The 10000-nt window shown below is 40.3% G+C and overlaps 1 long non-coding RNA gene across 4 annotated transcripts in view; it reads left to right on the top strand.

Moving 5' to 3' along the window:
• The window catches only part of LOC123500636, a 17313-nt gene extending 8348 nt beyond the window's left edge, over positions 1 to 8965 (top strand). For 2 of the 4 annotated variants that reach the window (XR_006673418.1, XR_006673419.1), the window contains 3 exons: positions 5205 to 5304; positions 6185 to 6583; positions 8773 to 8965. This is a non-coding gene — a long non-coding RNA (uncharacterized LOC123500636). The remainder of the gene's footprint in view (positions 1 to 5204; positions 5305 to 6184; positions 6584 to 8772) is intronic. The other 2 variants (XR_006673421.1, XR_006673420.1) reach the window with 2 other exon arrangements.
• Positions 8966 to 10000: the final 1035 nt, after the last annotated feature.

Here is a 10000-nt window from a genome sequence, read left to right as displayed (position 1 = left end):
CCAATTTGTCTCTTGAAAGAATTTCTTTAGGTTTCCAAAATCTGTCTTGGCATAATTCCATCTTCCCACTTTATATTCTTCATTTCTTCTAGATTTCTCTTCGTCTATCACCTTGAACTCCAAAACTGCATGATCACTCTTTGCTAAAGGGCACTCCACCCTCATCTCCTCAATGACCATTGGCTCTGTACTAAAGACCAAGTCCAGTCTTGACGATGCTCCCTCTCCTCCAAACCTAGTATCTTCTTTGACCCACTGAGTTAACACATTTTCCATTGCCAGTGTCAATAGTGTATTTCCCATGTTGTCTCTGATCCTTCCATTGACCAGTCCTCCCAACACACCTCTTTACAATTAAAATCTCCCATCATTATAGTTCGTTCACAGCCACCCAACATTTCTTCCAGACATGTTCCTGTATCACTTATCATTTCTTCATATTCCTGTACTGACCATGCATTTGTCTTAGGTGTACGTACACCACTATGTAGTGCCTCTTTTTCCTTCATTAGTTTCTGCTCTGATCTTTAGCACTTCTGCCTTTCCCATACCTTTTTCACTTGATCCACCTTTATATCTTGTGTGTGTGTGTGTGTGTGTGTGTGTGTGTGTGTATTTACCTAGTTGTATTTACCTAGTTGTAGTTTTACAGGGCCTGGGCTTTATGCTCGTGTGGTCCCGTCTCCATATCTACACTTATCCAATTTTTCTTTAAAACTATGTACACTCTTTGCTGACACCACTTCCTCACTCAAACTGTTCCAAGTCTCAACACATCTTTGCGGAAACTAAATTTTTAACATCTCTCAGACATCGTCCCTTCCTTAGTTTCTTACTATGCGATCTTGTGCTTCTAAAGTCATATTCTTCTCTCAGGATCAGTTTCTCATTATCCACTTCATCCATTCCGTTAATCAATTTATAAACTTGTATCAGATCCTCTCTCTCTTCTCTGCTCCAAGGTTGGTAGATCCATTGCCTTTAGTCTCTCCTCATATGCCATCCCTTTAAATTCTGGAACCATTCTTGTAGCCATTTTTGTAGTCTCTCTAATTTTCTTATGTGTTTCTTTTTTTTAGAGTCCACACAACTCCTGCATATTCCAATCTAGGTCTTATTTTAGTACTTATCAATTTCTTCATCATTTCCTTGTCCATATAGTGAAATGCTACTCCAATATTCCTTAGCAAATTATCGTCTCTCTGAAAATTCTATCAATATGGCTTACCGGTTGATTATTTTCTTCCATTGTCACTCCCAAGTCCTTTTCCTTTTTACTTTTCTAGTTCTACTCCATCTCCCATCTTATAGATTCCCACTGGTCGTCTTTCACTTTTCCCATTTCCATGACATGGCTTTTGTCCACATTGAATTCCATCTCCCATTTTTTGCTCCATTTCCAGATCTTGTTTAAGTCTTCCTGTAGTATTTCACAATCCTCTTTTTGTTTAATGACTCTGCACAGTTTCGCATCGTCCATAAACAGATTTATGTAGCTGTTCACTCCCTCTGGCATGTCATTTATATATACGAGAAAAAGTATTGGTGCCAATACTGACCCCTGTGGCACTCCGCTGTCTACTGTTCTCCACTTGGACTTCATATCTTTAACTATCGTCCTTATTTCTCTCCCCCTTAAGTAATTCTTCATCCATCTCAATGTGCTTCCTTTTAAGCCACCCTTCTCCTCTAACTTCCATAGTAATCTTTCATGTGGCACTTTATCAAAAGCCTTTTTTAGATCTAAATAAATACAGTCAACCCATCCTCTCTCTCTTGTACTTTATCAACTATTCTAGAGTAGAAACTCAATAAATTTGTCACACATGACCGACCTTTTCTAAAACCAAATTGGCTATTTGATAATATTTTGTTGTCTTCAAGAAACTCAATCCATTGCTTCTTTATTACTTTTCACACATCTTGCATATTACACTAGTTAGTGATACTGGTCTGTAATTTAAAGGTTCTTCCTTCCTTCCGCTCTTATATATGGGAACCACCTCAGCTCTTTTCCACTCCACTGGCACTGTTCCATTTTCTATTGAGCATTTTATGATGTATATTGGACTTGCTAGTTCTTCCCTACATTCTTTCAGTGTGTGTGTGTGTGTGTGTGTGTGTGTGTGTGTGTGTGTGTGTGTGTGTGTGTGTGTGTGTGTGTGTGTGTGCGTGTGCAATTCACCACGGTCGCCTGCTGGTCACCCAGCCAGTCTTCCCCATTGCGGAGCGAGCTCAGAGCTCATAGACCGATCTTCGGGTAGGACTGAGACCACAACACACTCCACACACCGGGAAAGCGAGGCCACAACCCCTCGAGTTACATCCCGTACCTATTTACTGCTAGGTGAACAGGAGCCACACATTAAGAGGCTTGTCCATTTGCCTCGCCGCTCTGGAACTTGAACCCAGCCCTCTCAATTGTGAGTCAAGCGTGCTAACCACTACACTACACGGTGTGGGTGCGTGCGTGCGTGCGTGGGGGGAGGGGTTCCTTGGTTGCATTTTATAGGGTTCAAGCAGGGCTTAAAGTGACCTGTCTTCATACATACTTATGTCCAACTTTTCCTTAGATTTGTGCACATTTTCTGCAGTTACAATCTTTTTACTCAAGCTGTTCCAGATTTCCATCATCCTATGTGGAAAACTAAACGTTTCAGTGTTCCTCAAACACTGACTTTTCATAATCTTCTTGGAGCATCCTCTTGTCCGTCTGTCTCTATCTTCTGTCACTGATGCCAAGTCTTGTCTGTCCATCTTTTCCATACGGTTTACTATCTTGTACATCGTTATTAGATCTCAGTTCTGTCCTATCCTTCAAAGTTGGTAGTCCCATTTCCTTTAGTCTTTCTTCATAGGTAAGTTCCTTCATCTCTAGCACCATCTGTGTAGCAGTTCTTTGGATTCTTTCTAGTTTTCTGATGTCCTTTTGCATATATGAACACCACACCACTGCTGCATATTCAAGGCTGGGTCTTATAATAGTGGTTAAGATTTTTTTCATCATACTGTTATCCATGTAGTTAAATATCACCATGATAATTTTTAGTGCTTTATATGTCAAAGCAAATAACCTATTTGTGTGTCTTTTGGGGGTCACCACTCCTTGGTCATTCTCTTCCTTCCTCTTCATTATTATCTCTTCTACTATTTTTTTCCATGTAGGTCTTTTATTATTTTTACCCATTTCCACTTTTGGATCCATTCCCAGATTTTGTCATTATCTCTCTGCAGTTCTATAGCTTTCTTTGCGTTTTATTACGTGAATTTGCAAGCAAATTCACGTAGCTACTTAAGCCATCTTGTATATCATTAATATATATTTGGAACATCATTGATGCCAACACTGAACCTTGTGGTACACCACTAATTACTGTGCTCCAACTTGATAGAATGTCTCTTATCTCTGTTCTCATTTCTCTTCCTGTTAGTAGTCTCTTATCTAGTGCAAGATACTTCCCTATACTCCTCCTATGTGTTTTAATTTCCTTAAGAGTCTTGTATGTGGTACTCTGTCAAAAGCTTTTTTTTGATATGTAGATGCACTGTGTCATCCCGTCCATCTCTCCCCTGTACCTCATCTAGTACTCGTGTAGAAACTTGGCAAATTTGTTATATACAATCTTCTTTCCTAAATCCAAATTGGGAGTTATTTATGATTTCATTTTCCTCTTGATATTCCAGCCATATTTCTATCTATACCATGTGGGCTTTTCACGGGAATTTATGGGCTAAAGGAGATACTTTTTGGGGCACCTCCTATCTCAAAGCCCACCCGCTAGGAAACCGTTGCCCCAAGTGGGGAAGCCCAACCTACACTCGGACCGTGGACAGGATTCAAACTTTGGAGACTCCTCGGACCCCAAAGCACGCATGGTTCCACTGTACCACAATCACAATTTCACAGATTTTCCCACAACACTAGTCAGTGACACTGGTCTATAATTTTAGAGGCTTGGTCTTCTTCCCTCCTTTTATATTAGGACCATATTTGGCTTTTTTCCATTCCCTTGATACTTTCCCTTTCATCAAGGAGCTGCTAATTACATCTCAGAAATTGCTTCCACCAGTTGTTCTGTACATCCTCTGTGTCCATCCTAACACTACATCTGGCCCCATCCAGCTGACTCCATTGCTTTTCTTACATTCACCTTTTTTTAATAATTTGCTAATTTTTTATTTATGCACCATAACATTTCTTAACCCTTCCTGTGTCACTTCGCCATTTTGTTCTACGAAATTGTCTACATTGAGTACTGATCCAAAGCTGTTGCTCATAAGTTCACTCACTTCTTCCATTGTTTCATATATCCTGTTTCCCTTAACTAACTTAGTGATGGTCTCTCTGTTCATCATCTTTCCATTATATATATGTGTTATAAAGCTTGGGTTCCTCTTCACATCCTTTTCAAACTTTCTCTCCTTCTCCCTCCTTATTCTAATATATTCATTCTATGCCTCTTTATATACCACTTCCTATATTCTTCATTTCACCACTTAATTTCTTCCAAGCTGCATCGTTACTCTTCTTAGCTTTTGAACATGTAGTTTGCTCCCTTGAACTCTCTATATTGGAACTTACCTCTTTACTCCCTCATTATACTTATCTAGGAATATTCCATACTTCTCTTGCATTATTTTGTCTTGCATGGTTTCTTTCCAATAAATGCTACCAAAGTATTTGCTTAATCCTGCATAATTTATCTTGGTGTGATTAATCTTCCTTGTTTGTATCCCTCATTACATATCAAAATTTCTTAATCCTCTAACAACTTCCAGGACCACATGCTCACTTTCCCCATCAGACTGTGATATTTGATGATTGGACAAAGGCTCTGGTGTTTTTCTAATATCAAATTAAGCACAGATGGTTCTTCTCTATACCTTGTAATAGTTCTTCAGCTTTTGGTCCATTGCCAGTTGTAGCACGTCTTCTTCCCGCATCATCCAGTTAAACTATTTACTTCCATTTCTTCCTACTTTACAGTGTGTGTGTGTAACGTCTATTCACTCAGTCTCTCCTTAATTATTTATATATTGCTGCTATGATGATCATCTCTGCTCTCGTGTGTAGCTTCTATTCACTCTTATCTATCCTTAATTATTTATGTTACTGCTACTACTGTTACAAATATTTCTTCTCTTATTGTATTACTCGTACTACATCCCAGTATAACCTGTGTGATCTGTGACCTTTGCCACAGAACTCCCTGGACTGTAACCTCAATTTGAGCTGCACTATGGCCCTAGAGGAGGAGGAGGAGATTGAAAACTGAGGTCACACATGCTTGCTTTCTTATGGAGGTCAGTGGTGGTGGTGGTGATTAAGTTAAATGAATCATATTTTTTCATTCACTTCTTACCGTCCTTCCATTTCTCATGAATTTATAACTTTATATCTTTTTTTATTCATTGCCATAATTTTTTAACTATTTATCCCAATTATTTAATTTATTCATTTTTATTGTTTTTCATTCTTTGAATAATTCAATCATCATCATTATCATTTTCCATCACATTTGTCATCATCACCATTCTATCACTCTTCATTCATTCATCATTATCTTAACATTTTCCATTCATTTAGCAGTTTTCACCCACAAATATAGCACATTCATCAGCATCTCATCCATTCCTCATCACCACCACCACTACAACCACAATATTCCATCCAAAGGAGAGTGACAGCATACACACACACAGCAGCACTTAGGGAGTGTTGGAGGTGCAGTGTCTGTGTAAGTGACATGTGGACTACTCTGTGGGATAATATTAACTTTATCTCATCAATTACATATTTTATGCTCTTACATTTTTTTTTTTTTTTTTGTTTTGTTTCGTTGCAAAACAAAACATGTGCTACATTAGTTCAATGTCATTACGTGATATTAGTGTATGTATGCGTGCCTAGGAGTTTATGTGCATGGGTTTCAGACTTTTAGGCAAGGGATTGCGAGTGCCAAAAGGTTGGGAACCACTGCTGTAGATAGTTACTGATTAGTGTGATTGAATTGTGTGTGTGTTACTTTGTCTGGAATTGCCTGTCTGTTAAAGAAATAGATAGATCTGTGATATAAAAAACAAGAGATGTAGTATCCTACTTTTAGTACTGCTTTACACATTAGGTATATATAGATACTGTTGATTCTCCAGACTTTATCAAAGAATTCCTATTGGCTTCCAGGATTGATGCAGGAGAGTGAAGAAAGTGTAAGGAAGTTTAGGTCACCACACTCCTGCAATGACAACTGATTCCCACTGCAGCCCACCACCCACTTCCAGCCTGGGGAGTGAGGAAGGATCAGGTGATCAGTACCAAGTAGTGGTTAACAAGCCAGCTGGAGTTGGTACTTTACTAGAAAAGAGATGGAGTGGTAGGTGAATGCTGCCTTGACTGATCTGGGCTTGTGTCATCACAGAAGAGGAGGAACCCAGCTGTCTACAAGAATAAGTGGAAGAAGAGGAGGAACCCAGCTATCTAAGTGGAATCTGACAAGAGAAGTAGGTGACCTTTGTCATCACAGCTGTGGAAGATGGAGCTGTAGATTAACTGAACCACACACACGTCAACCCTTTGTCCATGGTAAGATTTTATATATATATATATATATATATATATATATATATATATATAATTATAATTATTATTATATACACTCGACCCTCGATTTGCTGGATTTCGGATTTGCCGGACAAGAGTCCGGGGGGTAAAAAAAAAGTAAAAAAAGTCCGGGACGAGTCAATTTCAAACTACCGCGCCGGACAAAGTTCGCAAATCGCGCACTAGATTGTAGTGCGGGCGGACATACGCATAGAGTCAGTAGTACTGGACTGTACACAGTCTGCCGCGTCACTCAAGTGTTGTGCTTACTTGTCGTGGATATAAACACTTCTTCTTCACAACGATGCCACCCAAAAACCCACCAAAGAAAATAACCAAGCGTACAGCTATATCTGTGCACCTTTCTGTGTTGCAAAAACTGGAACTTTTACGTAAAATAGATGGGGGAATGAGTGTTGCCCAAGTCTGCGAGCTGTATGGGGTGAAAAAACAGACAGTTTCAGACATAAAAAAAAGCTAGAGGAAAGTTAGAAAATTATGCAGTTAAATTTGCTGTGTCGGGAAAGGGTGATACAACTAGAAAGCATATGAAAGACCCGAAATGTGTTGAACTTGATTTGGCAGTGTACAAGTGGTATACCCAGGAGCGTGCATGTGGGGTGGAAGTGCGGGGAGTGGAGTTGGCCGCTAGTGCTGCTAAGCTCGCTGTCCACATGGGTGTCGAGTTCAAGGCCAGTGATGGATGGCTCTGGCGCTTCTGCAAGCGCTATGGCATCCACAATCTGACAGGTGAGGCTGAAAGTGCCGATGCTGAAACGATTGAACCTTTCCGTGATGAGTTGATGAAAATTATTAATGAAGATTTATCCATGTCACAAATACATAATGTTGATGAAACTGGTATGATGTGGCGGGCCTTACCAAGAAACACTCAGGCTGGGATGCATGAAAAGAAAGTGAAAGGAAAGAAAGTGAGTAAGGAACGCCTATCAGTGCTTTGTGGAGGAAATGCGTCTGGTACTCATAGGCTTAAGTTGACAGTCGTGGGGAAGGCAGCTAAACCCCGGGCTCTCAAGGATATTATGGACAAGTTACCTGTCCATTATTATTACTCATCTAAGGCGTGGTTCATCTCTCATATCTTTACTGATTATTTTCAACATCACTTAGTTCCGGAAGTGAAAAATTATCAAGAGAAAGTGCTCAAAATAAGACCGGATGACGTGAAGGCTTTATTAATTTTGCTTGACAATGCTCCCGCCCACCCTTCCTCAGATGTGTTAAAAAGTGCTGACGGGAAGATAAAAGCTATGTTTCTGCCCAAGAACACTACCTCCTTGATCCAGCCTATGGATCAAGGAGTTATAAGTGTGTTCAAGAGGATTTACCTACGTAAATACCTGGATGACGTGTTGGTTGTGCTGGAGACAGAGGATGATGTGGTTGAGGATACTAGAGGCAAGAGAACGTAGGCTAACATAAAAAAATACAACATAAGGGCTGCTATTTATAACATGGATGAGGCCTGGACAGAAATGAAACACACAACATTTACTAATGCCTGGAAGAAACTTATGAAGGATGAAGATTACTGCGCTGAATTTGAAGGCTTCGAGGCTACAGACTTTCACCAGCTACTAAAAAAGTCTGGGGAAGTGGAAGTGACAGTGGATGAGTGGTTGGAAGAAAATGATCAAACACAAGGAAATTAAATTCTCAAAGCTGAACAAATAGTAGCGGCTGTGACGGGTTAGGAGAGTGGCGAGAACAACAGTGAAGATAGTGACTCGGGTGAGGTGAAACCTACAGTAAAGATGAATGTCGTTCGTGAATGTGCTGATGTCTTACTTAAGTTTGTTGGTTGAAGATTGCTTTTGGCAACACATCCAGATGGATGGACCATGAAAAAATAGACTCACTAAGTTTAAGGAGCGATTTGCTCATAGAGGCCCCGTCCCTCTCTCCGAGGCGGGTGGGACTGGCTATGTGTACTATGTGCAAATCGCTCCTTAAACTTAGTCTATTTTTCAGGGTCCATCCTCCTTCACTACTGGGGGAAATGAATAATAGCTAATCATATCACCTTTATTTGCTTTTTTTTACTATATTATATAAACATTACAACAAAATACTATATATGTTATATAATAATACAGTTGCCATCCCTGCCTGCTTCAGATTTCTATCTTGGACACATCTCTTCCATACAGCCTGAACCTGTCTTGGTCCAGGAAGCTGTTGCCCTTCTTCAGAGTGAGCCAGCCAGTCCATCTTTATCTTTATCATCATCTTCAGTAGTTTCTTGCAGATCCCTGGTTTGTATCTCTTCTGACTATCTTATGCTGTACTCCTTGACTAATAGCCACACTTGCCCTCAGCTGCCTGGACTGCTTCTACCAACTCCTTCACTTTTCCTTCCAGGTTGTTACCTCCTCCTTGAATCACAATGCTACAACTGGCTCAGGATTTCCTCCGAGGCAGGCGTTTGTATCAGCAGCTTCTGTAGAGGCCAAAAGAAAAAAAAAGCTAAAACATAACTATCTTTCATACTACTAATTCCTACATTTAGCACTCCATATTCTCTCCTGGGACTGCACAGCTTCAACCATTCTCTCACTCATCTCTCTACCTACTTCCAGCAACAACACTATTTTCATTCTCTTCCTGTCTTCTACACCCTGGCATTCCCCAATTCCCTCAGCACCACTTGCATCATCTCACTTCTGTTTCTGGCATACTTCACACATTCCACTGTCTCATCCTCTCTCTCCCTTGGCACACTTTGCTGTGGAACTCGACCACCTGTGTCTCCTTGCATTCACATCCATACACTGTGCCCTTGCTTGGAAGAGATCACCCAGGCTGCCACTATACCACTTTTCATGCATTAGGTCCTCTTTCCCTCTCCAAAGTACTCTTCTCTTCCATCTTATTACATTTCATTTTGTGTATTTCTCTCTCCCACTTCCTTACATCCCATTCTATGCCTTCTCCATTTCTAACAGTCATGCTCATCACTCAACTTGTCGAAACGTCCAACTTATTTACGGATAAAACTCTTCACTACCATCCTCATACATTTCTTCCCCCATCTGCTATTCCTAACATTCCACAGAAACATCTCTTGTATCATTCACTTGCCCTAACCTAGCCCCTTGAATATCATGTTGCCTTTGCATGACTTTTTCTGAAGGTACTCCAGCCCATGTCTCCTCAATGCCTCTAGTTCATTTTCATTCCACACAATCATCCATACTATACATGATGCTTGGAACAGCCACACTCTTCTGAACTTCTCACAGCACATCATACTTGCTGGCTTTCATTCTTGCTGCACTTCCTAGTTGGCCTTCCCACTGGTTCACCGAGCTCATCTTTTCATTCTTCGCTTTCACACAGCCATTTGGATTGATCCACATCCCCAAATACTTGTATTCA

The sequence above is a fragment of the Portunus trituberculatus genome, unplaced genomic scaffold (assembly GCF_017591435.1).
Source record: "Portunus trituberculatus isolate SZX2019 unplaced genomic scaffold, ASM1759143v1 PGA_scaffold_453__1_contigs__length_265712, whole genome shotgun sequence".
NCBI classification, from domain to species: domain Eukaryota; kingdom Metazoa; phylum Arthropoda; class Malacostraca; order Decapoda; family Portunidae; genus Portunus; species Portunus trituberculatus.
Note: the sequence above shows the minus strand (reverse complement) of the source record. Positions and strands in the feature narration are given on the sequence as shown.